Below are 20,807 nucleotides of genomic sequence, written 5' to 3'. Positions count from 1 at the left end.
TGTCATACTTTCCAGTTCTATGCCCAAACAGTTCGAGCTTCTAATTTAAAAACTTAATCTCTCCAGAAATAAGTATCTCACTGTTGCCGCCTGTTACAGACCCCCCTCAGCTCCCAGCTGTGCCCTGGACACCATATGTGAATTGATTGCCCCCCATCTATCTTCAGAGTTTGTTCTGTTAGGTGACCCAAACTGGGATATGCTTAACACCCCAGCAGTCCCACAATCTAAGCTAGATGCCCTCAATCTCACACAAATGATCAAGGAAACCACCAGGCATAACCCTAAATCCATAAACATAGGCACCCTCATAGATATCATCCTGACCCCCCCCCCCTCCCCCGCTTAACAATTCCAATTATATTTTAGGAACTATATGAATAGAACTGAGTGCATTCTCCCTAAATGGATAAGTAAAAAACTAACACAATATTCATCTGTTGTCAATCTATCACTTTTACGACAGTTCAAAGTGCTAAGAAAAGGGCTGTCAACAACACATCCAAATGTCAGAAATCTGTTTCTATCAGGAATTTGTTTATGTAAATGTCTTTGTTGATGTCGTCTTCTCCATCCCGTGTCGTCCCAACATGTCATTTGATTATTCATTATTCAGACTTTTTTCATCAGTCTCTCTCCAGCCAAGCGTTAAATTTCCTTGAGGAAGACTGAATATTGCTGACAGGTGGTAAATGGTACCACAAATAAGTGCATAACGTTCAATTTTCTCTGTCAAGCCCTATATTATCTTGGGCATCTAAAGAACTTTGTCACAGAGCCCTGTCTGGTCTGTTTATAAAGTATACATGCTTTTGCTTTTTTGGGTCTGTAGACATTCGTTTGACTTTCTCTCCACGTTTAATTATTATTATTATTATTTTTTTTTAATCCTCTTACCCTTATCTATTCAGGTAAACATCTAACTTGGTGGTGCCTGGGCTTTTCTTCAACAGTATTTCCGCATGTGTGACCTTATACACCTTCATCCAAAGGCAACACACCTTTGCGTTATCCTTCAGAATGCATTCCCCTGGTGAGTGGAGCTGACCTCAGAGCAAATGCAGATGAGTGAGCGTGAGCATGTGCCAAGTAAAGGTCAAGAACTTTGACTTTTTACCCCCTTTGGCTCAGACATGGGGAGTTATTTGTGCATGTACACTTGTATTTTCAGCATAGCTGTGTTTACGGTATAAGTTGCTGCCTCTCATCTGCCCTCTCCTGGGGCTCTGGCAGACAGTCAGTCACAGGATGGCTACTGCAGTTCAGAGGAGGACCTGACCTTCGTACCGTCCGCTAGTAACCAATTCTGGGATGTGTTACGAGATCTGCATGGCTAATAAAGATACTATGATTTAGAAAATAACATTTACAAGAGAATCGTGGCATGTCACTGCAATCTTCATTTTGATATTACAATGAATAGCATAAGCAACTAGAGACACAAGTCCAGGCCTACATTTGTGCTTATGCGGTTGGTTGGTGTTCTGCATGGTGAAATGGTTGAAGAGGGTATTGGCTGATAGCAAGTCAGCCTGTAGCCTGAATGGCTGGCATGTGAACTGGTTTGGCTGCATAGAGTCTGTCTCAGTAACAGGCTCTGTCACAGCAGCAGCAATTAACCAGGCCTGGCTTTGAGGAGGAATGATGGAGGTGTGAATTATCTCACCACTCAGTCTGGCGTTCCCTGTGTATTAGATGTCACCCCTATCGTGCTCAACACTCTGTGTACGCTAATCCGGGTAAACACACTAAACTTTCACTGAATGCTACGATAATGATGGGTTTAATGTGACGTTGTTGCTCATTGAGGGGCAGGGAATAACTCCACCGGGGCTTACACAAAGATTAAGTGGAATAATTATCCCAGGTGCAATTATGAGTGACATTAGGGTTGATTAGAATAGCCGTTGATAATGCCAGGGATGACAGTGTACATATTGTTAGACGAGTGTCAGAGAGTGTTGTTTAATTACAGGTTAGGTGTAATGGATGTAGGAGAATATTTTCTAGAATTTTGACAACCCCCATTTAACGCCAGCTTGTTCTATACAACCCATTGAATACCAGCTCGTTCTATACAAACCACAATAGTTGGTTCTAGCCTTAGCGCTGTAGGATTTTATTGATAATAGCATTAGAAACTGATGGTCGTAAATCTGTCAGTGATCTCACCATTATATACACTATTCCGAGATCAGGACAGAGACCCCAGTGACATTTGCTACAAAACCAGCCCTTTGTTATAGCAAAGGTTACCAAACTCAATCTGTCATAGGATTAGGAAATTAAATAGTTTAATGGACAGTTTAAAATCGAAATCCATATTCTTAAATACTGTACCTGTACTGAACATTATAATAATAATGAATTAATAATGATGATAATCATAAATACATATTTAATTAATTAACTGATGATCTCATGTAATGCATGACTTGGTACAAAGGTCTAATTTGGGAATCCATTTAACACAAAGGATCAAGCCTGTAAAGTCTGAGCAGGTGATGTATTTATTATAATGAACTGGCCTGAAATTACAGTCCCACTCCAGTGACACCAGCCTTAGGCTATATCCCTCCCAGCTATTGACGGAGAGGATAACCAAGAGGAATTAATAGCTCTTAAGACCAGACTGGTAAGGAAAAAAAGACAGAGATAGAAAAGAGGGATGAATAACTTAAAAGTTAAGAGGGGGAGAATGAGAAGGAAGAAGAGTGGAAAATGTGTCTGCTGATGCGTAAAATTAGCAATTACACTGGGTGTCATTTGTAATAACTATTTCAGGCTGGATCTAGGGGTTAATGTTGAACAGTGGGACTGTAAATCAGCCGTTACACCTCTGTTCAATCAGGCGGGGAGGGAGTGGTGTGATACAGAGCGCACCGTGGCCAAAAAGCCGTGCCTAAGAGCCGATAAGCTAAGATGGCCACCATCTGCTAGAAAAGCATTTCTGAGGCAATTTATTTTTTAAGACCCAAATGCTGACCCTGGCCGAGAGAGTTCACATTTGTATGAAATCACATTGCACGTTTATCCGTGGGGTGGGGGACTAAGGTCGTAAGGTCAGAAAATGTGTTTAACATGACAGGTGGAGGAATGGATTTACTTTAGCTGGTCTTCTCAAACTCAGGAAATGGGATTTGTGATTATTATTACACAATATGACGGTGTAATCCTTTTGTTTATGTGTGCGTGTGTGTCTGCGTGTGTATAGACATACTTTAATACTTATCCATAAAAGCGTCTCTGGAAACAAGTTCAAGGGGTTTTATGCTTTCAACATTCTAATTAAGTTAAGTTCTGACTTTCTGGCATTAACATTCACAGGCAGTTCACCTCGTTACATGCATTGTACATGATAGTTTATCCCCGCTGAAGTTTTGCAAGGTCCCTCCAAAATAAAATAAATATAAACTTCAAACAAACTCAGCGATATTTCTGCATTAACGTCTTGATTTCAGACGCTACATTGCCTTCGTATCTAGCAGTGACTGGTAATTCTCATTTGGTTTGATTATTCTTCTACTCAGGCCTCCTAAAAAACATACAACAAAGGCTCTCAGAGTAGGAGTGCTGATCTAGGATCAGTTTCACCTTTTAGATCATAATGAATAAGATTATATGGACAGGTTGGGACCTAGTTCAGCACTTCAACTCAGAGACGCTTTGTGGATACGGGCCCTGTCCTTGGTTTCCACAGGAAGCTCTTTCGAAAACCCCAGCGCTTTGATTAATCACCATGATGTCACATCTATCACCACAGTGACGAGAATACAAACGAGGTGGATGCACACTCAGTGGCGCGCCCGTAAATAATTTACTGTTTTATTGAAAACAGAGACACAACATTATTTCCCGGTCGGATTCCCCTTAGCCAAGGTCTGAAGACACATTCGCCCTGAGGGGAGATAGAGGAAAATAAATCTCATTCTATCATACTTTATTATGCCTTATTACCTAGCATAAGGCTGGGGACTCTCCTATGGCCTGGGTGACACAGGGGTGTTGTTGCTAGTATACTTTGGTATGGACCCGGCTCAATTAATGATATGGAAATGGCTACATGGTGATATATTAGTTGTATTGTCATATATTTCTGTAGCAGTGCTTCCTCCTCTGTTTTAAGCATGACATACGTATGCTATTTTAATGACACTTGCGTAAGCATGCACACAGTGCATGAATATATGTACGCCACATACACATTTATAGTGCCTTTATAAAGTGTTCATACCCCTTGACTTATTTCAAATGTTGTTGTGTTACAGACTGAATTCAAAATGGAATATATAGATTTTTTTTCTCATCCCTCTACACATATTGCCCCATAATGAGAAAGTGGGGAAAAAAAATAGAAATGTTTTCAACTGTATTGAAAAGGAAATTAAGAAATATATAATTTACATAAACATTCACACCCCAGAGTAAAAGCAACTGTGAGTCTTTCTGGGTAAGTCTCTAAGAGCTTTGCAGACCTGGATTGTACAATATTTCAAAATTATTCAACCTCTGTCAGATATGTTGTTGATCAATGCCAGACAACCATTTTCAGGTCTTGCCATAGATTTTCAAGCAGATTAAAGTCAAAACAGAACCTTCACTGTCTTCTTGGTAAGCAACTCCAGTGTCAATTTGGCCTTGTGTTTTAGGATATTGTCCAGCTGAAAGGTGAATTACTTTACCAGTGTTTGGTGGAAAGCAGACTGAACTAGGTTTTCCTCTAGGATTTTGCTTGTGCTCTATCTCAGTTTTTTTTTATCCTGAAAAACACCCCAGTTGTTAATGATTACAAGCATACCAAAAACATGATGCAGCCACCACTATTCTTGAAAATATGGAGAGCGGTACTCAGTAATGTGTTGTATTGGATTTGCCCCAACATAACACTGTCTATTCAGTACAAGAACAGTTAATTGCTTTGCCACATTTTTAGCAATACTACTTTAGTGCCTTGTTGAAACAGGATTAAGGTTTTTGAATATGTTTTATTCTGTACAAGCTTCCTTATTTTCACTCTGTCAATAGATTTACTATTGTAGATTAACTACAATGTTGTTGATCCATCCCCAGCTTTCTCCCATCACAGTCATTAAACTCTTCAACTGTTTTACAGTCATCATTGGCCTCATGGATAAATTCATGAGCAGTTTTCTTCCTCTCCGGCAAATTAGTTATTAAGCATGCCTGTATCTTGTTTGTGACTCGATGTATTGATACAACATCCAAAATGTAATCAATAACTTCACCATGTTCAAAGGTATTATGTTCAATGTTTTTTTTACCCATATACCAATAGGTATCCTTCAAAAATCATGTTAACTTCTCTAGGGTAGGGGGAGCATTCGGAATTTTGGATAAAAAAGCATGCCCAAATTAAACGGCCTGCTACTCGGGTCCAGAAGATATGATATGCATATAACTGGTAGATTTGGATAGAAACACTCTAAAGTTTCCAAACTGTAACCAGTTGCGACGAGCAAACCCAGATCCGGGATCCTATTTATAGCCTCAAGCTCATTACCATAATGCAACGTTAACTATTCATGAAAATCGCAAATGAAATGAAATAAATATGCTAGCTCTCAAGCTTAGCCTTTTGTTAACAACACTGTCATCTCAGATTTTCAAAATATGCTTTTCAACCATAGCAAAACAAGCATTTGTGTAAGAGTATTGATACCTAGCATAGCATTTAGCGTAGCATTTAGCATAGCATTTAGCGTAGCATTTAGCGTAGCATTCAGCATGCAACATTTTCACAAAAACAAGAAAAGCATTCAAATAAAATCATTTACCTTTGAAGAACTTCGGATGTTTTCAATGACGAGACTCTCAGTTAGATAGCAAATGTTCAGTTTTTCCCAAAAGATTCTTTGTGTATTAGAAATCGCTCCGTTTTGTACATCACGTTTGGCTACCAAAACAAAACGAAAATTCAGTCATCAAAACACCGAACTTTTTTCCAAATTAACTCCATAATATCGACTGAAACATGGCAAACCGTTGTTTAGAATCAATCCTCAAGGTGTTTTTCACATATCTCTTCGATGATATAACGTTCGTGGAAGTCTGGTTTCTCCTCTCTATCAAATGGAAAAATAGTTGCACCTGGCGTTTGCGCACCAATTTCGACGCAGGACACCAGGCGGACACCTGGTAAATGTAGTCTCTTATGGTCAATCTTCCAATGATATGCCTACAAATACGTCACAATGCTGCCGACACCTTGGGGAAACGACAGAAAGTGTAAGATCATTCCTGTCGCATTCACAGCCATATAAGGAGACAATGGAAAACAGCGCCTCAGAAATTTTGCTCATTTCCTGTTTGAAGTTTCATCTTGGTTTCGCCTGTAGCATCAGTTGGGGGCACTCACAGACAATATCTTTGCAGATTTGGAAACGTCAGAGTGTTTTCTTTCCAAAGCTGTCAATTATATGCATAGTCGAGCATCTTTTCGTGACAAAATATTGCGCTTAAAACGGGAACGTTTTTCATCCAAAAATTAAATACTGCCCCCAGAGGTTCAAGAGGTTAAAATAGTGTCTGTGAGTATAACAGAACTGATTTGGCAAGCGAAAACCTGAGAAAAATCCATTCAGGAAGTATTTTGTTTTTTTGTTTTTGTAGTTTTCTATTCAATGCCATTACAGTATCCATTGACTTAGGACTCAATTTGCAGTTCCTATGCCTTCCACTAGATGTCAATAGTCTTTAGAAATTGTTTCAGGCTTGTATTCTTATAAATGGGGGAGTAAGACCCGTCTGAATGAGTGGACCCTGACGTGTCACAGAGCTTTTTCATGCGCAATCCCGAGACAGTGCATTTCTTGTTTACCTGTTATATTGACGACAGTATTGTCCGGTTGAAATATTATAGATAATTTAGGCTAAAAACAGCCTGAGGATTGAATATAAACATCGTTTGACATGTTTCTATGAAGTTTACGGATACAATTTAGATTTTTTTTGTCTGCCTGTTTTGACTGCGTTTGAGCCTGTGGATTACTGAAGAAAACTCGCAAACAAATCAGAGGTTTTTGGACATAAAGAGACTTTATCGAACAAAAGGAACATTTATTGAGTAAATGAATGTCTTCTGAGTGCCACCATATGAAGATCATCAAAGGTAACGGATTAATTTGATCTCTATTTCTGAGTTTTGTAACGCTTCTGCTTGGCTGGTTACTGTTTGTAATAATTTGTCAACTGGGCTATGTTCTCAAATAATCGTAAAGTATGCTTTCGCCGTAAAGCATTTTTTAAATCTGACACCGTGGTTGGATTCACAAGAAGTTATTCTTCAAACCTATGTAAAATATGTTTTGTTTTCTGAATTTTTATATTGAGCATTTCTGTATTTGAATTTGGCGCTCTGCAATCAAACTGGATGTTGGCCAGATGGGACGCCAGCGTCCCACATACCCTAGAGAGTTAATAAACAGTAATACTACACACAGAGAGAGTCCATGCAACTCATTATGTGACTTATTAAGACATTTTTACTCCTGAACGTATTTAGGATTGACATAACAAAGGGGCTGAATACTTACTGACTCAAGACATTTGCACTTTCCATTTATGATTAATTAATTTGTAAAAATTTAGAAAAACATAATTCCACTTTAACATTATGGGGTATTGTGTGAAGGCCAGGGACACCAAATCTCATCCATTTTACATGCAGGCTGTAACACAAAAAAAAATTGAAAAAAGTCCAGAGGTGTGAAGACTTTCTGAAGAACTGTACACACACATTTTCAAGCACAAACCCAGCTAACCCTCATTTGGGCCTACACTCAACTCACACTCATAACACTCTCTACATCCCCCGATAACTCATTCCTCATTGCATTTCCATTCAATACAAATCTAATAACATTTATTGGCAGTGTCTGCATTCGGCAGTTTAAGCGCAACCATTAATCCTGGCTCACCAGTTCAGTAAAGTGCTGATTATAAAAGCTTTAATTGCTCAAACATTGCCAACGGAATGACAGTTTAAGAACAGTCCACTTTCCGCACCTTTAAACTCCCCAGTCGTAATGCCGTTGGTGGGGTGACATATTGGCCTTGGCCCCTGCTGTGATCTACAGCCACCTCATGACATTCCAGGAACCATCAAATCAAACCTAGAGTACAAACAGCACACACAGCCTTGAAGAGCTTGCCTGACGGCTCTAACTGAATTATTCTGCTGCTCTATCTTTCGGTACATACAGTGCCTTTAGAAAGTATTCATACCCCTTGACTTATTCAGCATTTTATTGTGTTGTAGGTCATTTGCACTCTGAAACAGATTCTCATCAAGGATTTGTCTGTATTTGGCTCCATTCATTGTTCCCTCTGTACTTACCAGTCTCCCAGTCCCTGACGCTGAAAAGCATCCCCATAGCATGATGCTGCCACCACCATGCTTCACGGTAGGGATGGTGTTAAATGGGTGATGAGAAGTGCCTGGTTTTCTCCAGAAATAATGTTTGTGTTCAGGCCAAAGAGTAAAATGTTTGTCTCATCAGACCACAGAATATTTTGCCTTAGGGTCTCAGTCTTTCACATGTCTTTTTGCAAACTCCAGGAGTAGCTTCCACTGGCCACTCTCCCATAAAGCCCAGATTGGTGACGCACTGTAGAGACTTTTCTTTCTTACAGGTTCTTCACTCTCAGCTAAGGAACGTTCTGTCACGTTCTGACCTTTATTTCCTTCGTTTTGTCTTTATTGAGTATGGTCAGGGCGTGAGTTAGGGTGGGCAGTCTATGTTTGTTTTTCTATGTTTGGTTTCTGTTTTGGCCTAGTATGGTTCTCAATCAGAGGCAGGTGTCGTTAGTTGTCTCTGATTGAGAATCATACTTAGGTAGCCCGGGTTTCACTGTTGGTTTGTGGGTGTTTGTTTCCGTGTGTGTGTTTGTCGCCACACAGTACTGTTTCGGTTGTTGTAGATTTATTGTTTATTGTTTTTGTTCGAGTGTTCATTTGTCTGTATTAAAAACATTATGGACACTTACCACGCTGCATCTTGGTCCGATCCTTACTCCTCTTCAGACGAAGAGGAAATCTGTCATTACATTTTCAATAAATGTGAACAAAAAAAACAAAAAACTAATATTTTATTTATTTAACCTTTATTTAACCAGGAAGGGCTCATTGAGATTAAAATCTCTTTTTCAAGAGTGCCCTGGCCAAGATAGGGAGCACCAAGTCAATTCAAAAAAATTACAGACAGACAACATGAAAAACTACAAGTAATCTAGTAAAAACCATTGATTTCACAAGAGTATAAAACAGCAAATTAAAAACATTGACAGGTCAGGGAATCAGCCTCAAAATCCTTCATCAGTGATTTAAAAACACCAATCGGGACAAGTTCTTCCAGTTTAAAAGTATTTTGTAAGGTGTTCCAAGACAAGGGCGCAGAGTACATAAAAGCCCTTTTACCAAATGCAGTTCGGACATTTGGAACAGTTAGCAGGATAAAGTCCAGCGAACGAAGAGAGTACCCACCACATTTCTGAACAATAAAAATGCACAAATAAAATGGTAGTAAACCCAAAATGGCTTTGTAAAGAAAAGTATACCAGTGACTGAGCCTACGGGTGACTAGAGAAGGCCAGCCAACCCTGGTATACAAAGTGCAGTGGTGCGTCAGGGTTTTGCAGTTTAAAATACAACTCAAAGTGCCATGGTAAAGAGTGTCAATTGATCTCAAACACTGAGTGGAAGCATTCATATATAAAATATCCCCATAGTCTATTAAAGGCATACATGGAGCTGATACTAGCCTCCTTCTGGCTTCAAAAGAAAAACAGGCCTTATATCTAAAATAAAATCCCAATTTCAGCTTCAATGTTTTTGTAAGTTGTTGAATATGCAATTTATTAAAAGAGGCCGTCATCAATTACAATTCCAAGATATTTAAATGAGGTTACAACCTCAATCTCCTTGCCCTGACAGGTAGTAATAGGTGAAAGGTCTATTTCTTGCATTAGAGAACATCATTAGTTTAGTTTTGTCAGTATTGAGGATAAGCTTCAATGGACACAAGGTATGTTGAACAGTATAAAAAGCAGTTTGCATGTTCTGGAAAGCTATTGTGAGTGACGAGGCACAACAGTAAATAACAGTATGATCAGCATAAAAATGAAGTTGTGCATTTTGGACATTTTTGTCTAAATCATTTATATAAATAGTGAATAAGAGAGGACAAAGTGCAGAGCCTTGGGGCACACCATTCAAGACAGACAATTTAACAGACATAAGCCCATCAAATTGAGTGCACTGAGTTCTATCAGACAGATAGCTAGCAAACCATACAACTACATGCTCCGAAAGACCTACACTCGACAAACATGTTTTCACTTGTTCATTATTGGGAATTGTGTGTGTAATTTTTTTTATTCAGGCTGTAACACAACAACATGTGGATTAAGTCAAGGGATATGAATACTTTATGAAGGCACTGTACTTTAGTCTGAGACTCCCATCATTGAAGTCATTGTTGTGCTGATATCAAAATGAGGGGTTGTACAAAACAAAGTCATCAGCGATTAAATCGTCTCTAACCAATCAGAGTATTAACGTCACTTTACCCATGCTTGTTCTGGCTCTAGCCCAACCCATCAGTTTCTGGCACCAATCAGACAGTCTAGAATGGATTTCCTTTCTAGAAATCGCCTCGGAGGTACTCAGATCCAGACTCAAAGCCGAGAAGAAACTAATGTCTTTGGACGTGACATAGCATTTGGCTGGAGCATGAAGTTTCGGTAGCCAGGCAATTGAATAACTAACCTTGTTATCAATTAAGCAGTCAGCTGGTTGTTTGACAGTATTCATTCCTAATTTTCGCTGACTAGCAGCAGAGGATATGTGAAAGCATTACATCAAATGTTTAGGGCCCGAAAGGTTGACGCTTATTGTCCTGGAGGCAGAACTGGGCGATTTCGTCGTAGATAGGCCAGCTACAAAGTCAAAATTGTCACTATTGTAAAAATGCATGAAAACAAAATTAAGCTGGTCTTGATTTAAGGTTAGGGATTAGGGTTATCAGTGTGGTTAAGGTTTGGGTTAAGGATAGGATGAGGTTAACTCTACAGAGCTGCCTCCAGAACAAGATTCATGATGAAAAATGCTAACTTGACAGATTTTTCTTGACTGGTAGAAGCTATTGTTATCCAATAGCATACAGAAAATGGACTTTGCAAGGCCCAAACACAGCAAAGCCTCAGTATTTTAGCCTCTGGGTTTCCATCTCCTCGTTTGGTTGCCAATGTGGTCAAGTGGAGCTGACATATCTCTTATTCCTCTTCGCCCAAAGCAGCCTATAACAGAACTATCCATGCAGAGAAAATCAATTTGTCTTCTACCACCTCTATCTCTTTCTTTCTTTCTCTCTATCTATTTACTTCTCTCTCTCTCCTCTCTCTCTCTCTCTCGCTCTCTCGTGTGGAGTGGCCTCAAGCTGAGGAAGACTCAGCCTTTTGTCGCTGAGCAATAAAAAGACGTCAGACAAGATGACCAGAGAAACCTTTTGGGCTGACATCACAGCAGAGATAATATGATAGAGCCTTTGGAATATTTAGCTGTTGCACTTGGGAATATTAAGGACTGGCTTACCAAAAATACCCACTACTTTGAAAGTTACCCATAATAGTGTTGAAAGCAATACAATTGCCTACACAACTGCAGTACTTAATGATCAAAACCCTGACTACCACTCACTATCACCTGCCTATACATCTAAATGGTCTGCTTGTCACCACCAAAGGTGTAGAAGAGTTAACTCTCAAAGCCTCCGTTAAAACACTTGGTCCTTCATTAAATGAAAACAAAAGTATTCCTCAGCTCAAGGTCAAGTCAGTAAATGCAGTGCTACGCGCTCCACAGTGTCTGCCAAACAAATGTACATTATTTTCAGGGCAAAATCGACGAGCTTTGTCCAGTGAGGTATTACCTGCTTCTCCAATTCATTTATGATTTGAAACACTCAGAGCCCACTACCGCTAACAGGTTTGAGCTTTTCAAGATACGAATCTATCGAATGCTACTGCTCAACTCTCAACCTCGATACCTGATAAATGGCTCATGAAAATTATTTAGCCTGTGTAGGACCTCCATAAATGTATAATCCCAAATTCACCCTATTCCTAATTTAGGTCATTTACTTTTGACCAGGACCGATAGTGCACTATATAGGGAATAGGGTACCATTTGGAATGCAGTCCCTATTTAGTTCAATGTGTTTCAATGTGTCTGTGGTGTAGAGTTTACACGCTGTACTGCTTTGGAACCAAAAGGCTCCTTAACAGATTCTACCGCCAAGCAATAAGACTGCTGAACAACTAATCAAATAGCCACACGGACTATTTACATTGAACCCTTTGTTTTTACACTGCTGCTACTCGCTGTTTATAATCTATGCGTAGTCACTTTACAAATTACCTGGATTAACCTGTACCCTCGCACATTGACTCGGTACCGGTACCCCATGTATATAGCCTCCACATTGACTCGGGTACCGATACCTGTGTATGTAGCCTCCACATTGACTCAGTACCGGTACCCCCTGTATATAGCCTCCGCATTGACTCGGTACCGGTACCTGTGTATATAGCCTCCACATTGACTCGGTACCAGTACCCCCTGTATATAGCCTCCACATTGACTCGGTACCGGTACCTGTGTATATAGCCTCCACATTGACTCGGTACCGGTACCCCCTGTATATAGCCTCCGCATTGACTCGGTACCGGTACCTGTGTATATAGCCTCCACATTGACTCGGTACCGGTACCTGTGTATATAGCCTCCACATTGACTCGGTACCGGTACCCCCTGTATATAGCCTTGTTATTGTTATGTACATTTCTTGTGTTACTTTATGATTGATTACATTTTTTGTCACTTTAGTTTATTTAGTAAATATGATATTAACTCAATTTATTGAATTGCATTGTTGGTTAAGGGCTTGTAAGTAAGCATTTCACAGTAAGGTGTTGTATTCAGCGCAAGTGATAAATAACATTTGATTTGATTTGAACAGATCTCTGTCTACCGGCTCCTGTACATGGTGAGGACAGTGTAATGGAATGGTGGCCTGGGGGTTCATGTAGGGTGAACCATGTCTCTAGAGCACTCTTGGTGAGTTAACAGTCCACTGTATAGACCCTATCCCCATTATCCATCTGCACTAATTGGCCCATTTGGCCTACTCATGTACTCTGGTCTGAATACAGAACAGGAAGGTCTATCTGTCTCTGTCTCTGTCTCTCTCTCTCTCTCGCTCTGTCTCTCTCTCTCGCTCTGTCTCTCTCTATCTCCCCCTCTCTGTCTCATGGTTTAGATCTCTCTCTCTCTTATGGTTTCAAACCATCTATCTATCCATCTATCTATCTTTCTTTCTCTCACTCTCTCTCAATTCAATTTAAGGGGCTTTATTGGCATTGGAAACATGTTTACATTGCCAAAGCAACTGAAAAAGATAAACAAATGTGTAATAAACAATAAAAAATGTACAGTGAACATTACACTCACAAAGTTCCGAAAATAATAAAGACATTTCAAATGTCATATATGTCTATATACAGTGTTGTAATGATGTGCAAATAGTTAAAGCACAAAAGGGAAAACAAATAAACATAAATATGCAGTAGGTTGTATTTGCAATGGTGTTTGTTCTTCACTGGTTGCCCTTTTCTTGTGGCAACAGGTCACAAATTGTGCTGCTGTGATTGCACACTATGGTATTTCACCCAATAGATATGAGAGTTTATCAAAATTGGATTTATTTTCAAATACTTTGTGGGTCTTTAATCTGAGGGAAATATGTGTCTCTAATATGGTCATAAATTTGGCAGGAGGTTAGGAAGTGCAGCTCAGTTTCCACCTTTATTATGTGGGCTGTGTGCACACAGCCTTTCTTCTCTTGAGAGCCAGGTCTGCCTTCGGCGGCCTTTCTCAATAGCAAGGCTATGCTCACTGAGTCTGTACATAGACAAAGATTTCTCTCTCTCTTATTGTTTCGATCTCTCTCTCTCTTGCCATCTCTCTCTTCTTTATGCTATAAAGGAAGAGAACAGTCTGACCAGCTACTTCAGTGAAAGAACATGAGGTAATCTAGTCATCAGTGTAGTCCTCTTTAGTCCAAACTCCCTGCTCTGCAAGAAAGTAAGATTGACAGCTGAAGAGGCACTACTTTGTATTTGTCGGGGAAACGTACATAATCCTGACATTTTTTTTAAAGGCTCTTGAAGGAGCAGCCGCTTGCCAGCCTGTAGTAGACTACCAACAGTATGTGTGATGGGAACTTTAGCGGGCATGTTGAGGAACAGAAGACAAATGCAGTTTGAATGGGAACCATGCTTAATGAGGTAGAATAAACATTGCCCACTAGTTTGTGAGCTATGTCAAATTCAAACAAATTGAGTGAGCAGGTTCTGCTTGAAAACAGCCATGCTCAGATCTGAATTATCAGTTGTTTCAATTCAGTAATTTTGGCATACATTATTTTTGTTTTCAAGTCTGACAGAAAAATGAAATCACTGCTTTGCTCACATTCAGCACACCACTTTCAGTCAGTATTGATGTGGATGGGTCTGTAGAGTGAGGGAAACATTGGTAATGGCAGAAAGCTGTTGTGTTGTGGATCTTGAAGGTTGGATTAACTCACACATGTCATGACAGCTCTATTGTCAGTTAGCAACACACATATTCAATCAAAACTTTGGCTGCAGAGAAACGCAAACTCTCTGGCATCTATTAGAAATATCTTATTTATACACTGTGTACAAAACATTAAGAACACCTGCTCTTTTCATGACATAGACCGACCAGGTGAAAGCTATGATCCCTTATTTATGTGACTTGTTTAATCCATTTAAATAAGTGTAGATGAAGGGTAGTAGACACGTCAAAGAAGGATTTTTAAGCCTTGAGACAATTGAGACATCAGTTGTCTATTTGTTCCATTCAGTGGGTGGAAGGGGGGTGCAACTCAATATTAGGAAAGTGTTCTTGATGTTTTGTACACTCGGTGTATATAGTGAGTGAGAGATGGCCTTGACTGTTAAGGCAGTTTTACACTGATAAATGGAAAGGTAAAATGACTGGTAGGCAGGCCATGATCTGACATCATACACTCATCCAGGCAGTATTACAGACCAATAGTGAGTGGTTCTTAAGAGTCTATAATGAGATAAAGAAGGATGGGGAAACAATTTTTCATTTCACGATTCCCCTCCAACAAGTGTAATTTTGTAGAATGTCTCTCAGAATGGCAAACACAAGAAGTCTCTCCAAAGGCATGTCAACAATGACAAGATGCCATCTAATTCCATACAGCTGTCACGTTCGTGTGGAGAGACGGACCAAGGCGCAGCGGATGTTGAGTTCCACATATTTATTATAAAGTGAAACTTAGCAAAAACAAAAACAATAAATCAATAAACTACCAACGAAATGTGACTATGTGGTGCACATGCACAAAACACTAAATAATATCCCACAAACATAGGTGGGAACAATAACTACTTAAATATGATCCCCAATTAGAGACAATGATTACCAGCTGCCTCTAATTGGGAATCATACAAATCACCAACATAGAAATAATAAACTAGAATACGCCCTGACCTACTACACCATTGAGAAACAAAGGCTCTCTATGGTCAGGGCGTGACAATAGCTTTCATAGTGTATGGAACGGAATAAACCTCCAAATGGACATTTGGAACCCCTTCACATGTATTCTTCTGTTTATCCTCTAAGACATAACTAGGTTGGAATAGGACAAAGATTATGTTCATATTCTCCCCGGGCCAACTTGGAGCCTGAGAGAAAGGATTCATCAGGCCTGTTAATGTATCTTCCACTGATTATAATACACCAGAGTCCATTCAGGCCCTCTGGAGAGCAGGCATGACATAATATTTTGTCTGGTAGGCTATTGATTAAGCTTGCAGGGTACATTTTACAGCCCACTGATATTATTATCATGCGGGACATAGCACGACCCTGTTATTATGCCTACAGAGCCATACTGTAAGTCTCCATGCATCACAATCAGAGCAGCAGCATTGACCTTGCAACAGGGGTGAAGCAACCAAAAAAAAACACACACTGTTACATGTGTATTTGTTATGAGAGGGATAATATTTTGAGCGATAACGCAACACAGTGTTGGTCCTAGAGGGTTATATACCATCAATGCTTGCCGTAATGTTATCTTCTTACTGTTATGTTCTTATCTTCTTGCTGTTATGTTCTTATCTTCTTGCTGTTATCTTCTTATCTTCTTGCTGTTATCTTCTTATCTTCTTGCTGTTATCTTCTTATCTTTTTGCTTTTATGTTCTTATCTTCCTGCTTTTACATTCTTTCTGCACTCAGGGATTGTTTTGTTTAGGTAATAATCTTTTGGGGAGTTTTCACCTATTTCTCTGTCCCCTTGGTGTACACTACACAACTTTCAAAATCCTAATCCTATCACTGAGCCTGTCACTTTAAACGACAATCTTTCCTATAGTGTTTTGTCTTACCAATGTAGTGGTGCGTACACTACACGATCTGGCACAGACGGGGTGTCACACACTACAAGATTCTTCACTTGGTCATGAGTATTCTCTGTACCACCACGCTGTCTCGCAAAAAACAATGATGTGATTAGATTTTTAACATACCTAGAGAAAAGCAGCCTCAAACGTGTTCAGTCAGACATCCAAACCTACCATATAGAGTTTAAATATCTAGCCAACATTTTGAATTGAATAACACACACTCCAGACTTTGGGAATCTCGCTCCACGCTCCAGTCAAATTGGGCACGCTCTGCCCCAGCTCCGCTCCACTCACATATTCTGTCTGGGACTGCTCAAAGACTGATTCGGTAGCCCTCAGATTGTGTCTCTGACCTGCTCATATTAAACGAGCATCGGCGAATGCCAAACATCCCCAGTAGGCAACGATATTGTAACGGATCTCGTCCTCCTCTTCTGAGGAGGAGTAGCGAGAAGGATCGGAGGACCAATTTGCAGCGCGGTAAGTGTTCATGATATAATATTTAATGAATCAAAACTGAACACTGAAATACAAAAAAAACAATAAAGTGAACGAACGAAAACCGAAACAGTCCTGTCTGGCGACATACACAAAGACAGAAAATAAACACCCACGAAACACAGGTGGAAAAAGGCTACCTAAGTAAGATTCTCAATCAGAGACAACTAACGACACATGCCCCTGATTCAGAATCATACTAGGCCGAACACAGAAACCAACATAGAAAAACAAACAGACTGCCCACCCCAACTCACGCCCTGACCATACTAAAATAAAGACATTTCAAAGGAACTAAGGTCAGAACGTGACAGATATGTCTCAAATCTTAAAAACGTAACTATTGGTAAAGACTAGGGATATCTTCTGTGATCTAGAGGTACCATGGAGATCTTATTAAAAACCTCTAGAGCTGCGGAAATCTAAATAGCATAATAAAGAAATCCCCATAAAAAATCTACCACCATAAACTTGAGATGTTTTTAATTGTAAGTGTCTCAATCCGCCTCATCCTCATCTGCAGTGAAAGGTGACAGAGTTAGAGCAGTGTTTGTCAGACCCTGAGACATCCCGAAAATCAGTCTTCTCCCAAAATTGTCTGTAGTGTCTGAACTATTATGGCCCATCTTTGGAAAGATGACTTTCCCGAACACCATGGTGTTCTCTGTTTTGCCCTATAACCAACGCGTCTTGGTACTTGAAGTCGGTATAGATGATATGTCAAATTCTGTCTAGCGTCCGAACAGTTTGGGCTACACACTAGCCCCTCTGTGGAAAGGTGAAACTCTCACAAAAACGTACTTGTCAGTTGTTTTCCTCCTGAATGCCCACAGACCTGTTGAAAAACATTATGGAAGTATACGTACGGTTGAAGTCGGAAGTTTACAAACACCTTAGCCAAATACATTTAAACTCAGTTTTTCACAATTTCTGACATTTAATCCTTGTAAAAATTCCCTGTCTTAGGTCAGTTAGGATCACCACTTTATTTGAAGAATGTGAAATGTCAGAGAGAATGATTTATTTCAACCTTTATATGTTTCCCCACGACTTGCCAAAACAATAGTTTGTTAACAAGAAATTTGTGGAGTGGTTGAAAAATGAGTTTTATTGACCGTTGTGTATGTAAACCAACCTAAGTGTATGTAAACTTCAGACTTCAACTGTATATATATAGACCTTTTAGGGCCAAAAATAAGGGGTAAAAACACATAGCACAGACACCTAAGAACAAACATCCTTTAGATTTTTTGCGGGACTATCTGTTATTCCATGTGTTTGTATGGGCTAATAGCATTACGGCCAAATTAAATTGTTCATCAAATATATGTATATATATTTTTTTTTTTGGGGGGGGGGGGGGGTGATTCGTCAAGGGGTAATAAAATAGCTAAATTATCCAGGGTATGACCTTCTTAAAACAATGCCATATAGCTTAGTAGAATGAATAGGGTTATAATTTAGGTAGCAAATGTAAGTGTAATAATATGTGGTGCATTAATAATAATAATAACTTAGCTATAAATTCAAATGGATGCCATGTCCTTTGTCTAAATCATTATCACAAAATGGCATGCATTTTGGGTCTCCACTATTTACCACAGCCACAAATTCTAAATTAGCCAAATCGTAAAAATTCATGAAAACAAACGTTTGCTTTTTGGTGAATTTAATGTTAGGTTTAAGGTTATCAGTGTGGTTATGTTAGGCTTTGTCAGCAGGAACATGGATGCCTCTGTGTCAGTAAGTCATTATACATATGTTTTCCTTTACATTGCATTATACCAATCCAATAGCTAATACTACACTAAGAAGTGGAGAAGCCCTACGCCCTATGTTATGTTTGATACCAGAGCTCTGAGTTTTGCATCGAAATCACAAAACAGTTTACTTCGAAGAAGTGTGACGATGCTTGTATCACTTTACCAAAAGCACGTGATCAGTGATATCCGAAGCTTCGTTTTGTCGAACAACCACCTGATTGGTTTGGTATTCGTTTCTGTAAAAGACAAAAAGGCTACCCTGTGTGCGACATCATCTATAATAATTTGGCTGTGATCAATTAATTTGACCAGCAGATGCCACTAGTGTACAAAGTGTTAATCAAAGCCTTGCTTAATTAACCTATTTTTGACAGAATTGGCTGTAAATTCTCAACGCTTCAGGAAGCTTGTTTCCCTATCATTACTATGCAGCATACAATGGTTTACTCCTGGAGTAACTCCCTGTCAGAGAGATTACAATTAGAAGGTTAGGCAAGAGACCCTGGGCCAGTGGTAGGTCAGAGGTGAGGGTTCTCTCTTTCAAGCACACTCACTACGTCTATCTGTCTCTCTCCACATGTTATAGAGACAGACTGGTCCAAGTACCTACAGAGAACAGGGGGGTGTCAATGTAAATTGTCCAGTGGCAATTTTTATGAATTGTTCAGCAGTCTAATGACTTGGTGGTAGAAGCTGCCGAGGAGTCTTTTCGTCCAAGAATTGGCGCTCCGGCACAGCTTGCCGTGCGGTAGCAGAGAAAACAGTCTATAACTTGGGTGACTGGAGTCTCTGACAATTTTATGGACTTTCCTCTGACATCGCCTATTATGTAGGTCCTGGATGGCAGGAAGCTCTGCCCCAGTGATATACTGAGCCGCTCGCACTACCCTCTGTAGCACCTTACGGTCAGATGCCGAGCTGATGTCCTGGCACCACACTGCCAGTTCACTGACACACTAGCGCACATGCTTCACACATTTTTTTTCGTTAGCAGACCCAGGAAAAACAATGTACATGTTTATTTTATTTTATTTTATCTACATGGGGTGTACAGTAATGGCCAAACGTTTTAAGAATGACCCAAATATACATTTTTACAAAGTCTGCTGCCTCAGTTTGTATGATGGCAATTTGCATATACTCCAAAATGTTATGAAGAGTGATCAGATGAATTGCAATTAATTGCAAAGTCCCTCTTTGCCTTGCAAATTAACTGAATCCCCGAAAAACATTTTCACTGCATTTCAGCCCTGACACAAAAGGACCAGCTGACACAGTGTCAGTGATTCTCTCGTTAACACAGGAGTGAGTGTTGACGAGGACTGGAGATCACTCTGTCATGCTGATTGAGTTCGAATAACAGACTGGAAGCTTCAAAAGGAGGGTGGTGCTTGGAATCATTTTTCTTCCTCTGTCAACCATGGTTACCTGCAAGGAAACACGTGCCGTCATCATTGGTTTGCACAAAAAGGGTTTCACAGGCAAGGATATTCCTGCCAGTGAGATTGCACCTAAATCAACCATTCAACGGATCATCAAGAACTTCAAGGAGAGCGGTTCAATTGTTGTGAAGAAGGCTTCAGGGTGCCCAAGAAAGTCCAGCAAGTGCCAGGACTGTCTCCTAATGTTGATTCAGCTGCGGGATTGTGGCACCACCAGTACAGAGCTTGCTCAGGAATGGCAGCAGGTAGGTGTGAGTGCATCTGCACGCACAGTGAGGCGAAGACTTTTGGAGGATGGCCTGGTGTCAAGAAGGGCAGCAAAGAAGCCACTTCTCTCCAGGAAAAACATCAGGGACAGACTGATATTCTGCAAAAGGTACAGGGATTAAACTGCTGAGGACTGGGGTAAAGTAATTTTCTCTGATGAATCCCCTTTCTGATTTTTTGGGGCATCCGGAAAAAAGCTTGTCCGGAGAAGACAAGGTGAGCGTTACCATCAGTCATGTGTCATGCCAACAGTAAAGCACCCTGCAACAATTCATGTGTGTGGTTGCTTC

This window comes from Oncorhynchus mykiss, chromosome 11 (assembly GCF_057628025.1).
Source record: "Oncorhynchus mykiss isolate SJ-2025 chromosome 11, ASM5762802v1, whole genome shotgun sequence".
Lineage (NCBI taxonomy): Eukaryota > Metazoa > Chordata > Actinopteri > Salmoniformes > Salmonidae > Oncorhynchus > Oncorhynchus mykiss.
This window is presented reverse-complemented; position numbering follows the sequence as displayed.